This window comes from Arachis duranensis, unplaced genomic scaffold (assembly GCF_000817695.3).
Source record: "Arachis duranensis cultivar V14167 unplaced genomic scaffold, aradu.V14167.gnm2.J7QH unplaced_Scaffold_165934, whole genome shotgun sequence".
NCBI lineage: Eukaryota > Viridiplantae > Streptophyta > Magnoliopsida > Fabales > Fabaceae > Arachis > Arachis duranensis.
In genome coordinates, this window is record NW_026264258.1 from 267,967 (window position 1) to 268,899 (window position 933).

Below are 933 nucleotides of genomic sequence, written 5' to 3' on the forward strand. Positions count from 1 at the left end.
GGTTCAGGATCAGCTTCAACAAGAGTGCTTTTTTCCTTGTTCCTGCTCATATGAAAGAGAAGAGAACAAGAAAAGAAGAGGAATCCTCTATGTCACAGTAAAGAGGATCCTTATTATTAGTAGAAGAAGAAAAGAATAAAGAAAGGTGAATCCAAACACAAGAGTAAGGATAGAGGCAGTGATTGGAGATGAAGAGAGGTGAAGAGAAGTGTTAGTAAATGAATAAATAAATAGAAGAAGATGAGAGAGAGAATTCGAAAATTAATTTTGAAAAGGAGTTAATGATTTTCGAAAATTAAAGATGAGATAGAATTAAAATTAATATTTAAAATAATTAGTTAATTAAAAAGAATTTTTTAAAAAAGAGGGAGGTATTTTCGAAAATTAGAGAGGAAAAAGTTGTTAGGTGGTTTTGAAAAAGATAAGAAACAAACAAAAAGTCAAATAGTTAGTTGAAAAAGATTTGAAAATCAAATTTGAAAAGATGAGAAGATAAGAAGTTAGAAAAGATATTTTAAAATCAAATTTTTGAAAAAGATAAAATTTTGAAAAAGATGTGATATAAAAGATAAGATAAGATAGATTTAATTTTTAAAATTAAAATTAATTACTTGACTAACAAGAAACTAAAAGATATGGTTCTAGAATTTAAAGATTGAACATTTCTTAACAAGAAAGTAACAAACTTCAAATTTTTGAATCAATCACATTAATTGTTAGCATAATTTTCGAAAATAAAGATAAAATTAAGGAAAAGATTTTTGAAAAATATTTTTATATTTTCGAAAATCATAAGATAATTATGAAAAAGATTTGATTTTTGAAAAAGTTTTGAAAAGATAGGATTTTTAAAATTGAAAATTTGACTTGACTTGTAAGAAACAACTAATTTTAAAAATTTTTGACTAAGTCAACTCAAATTTTCGAAAATTA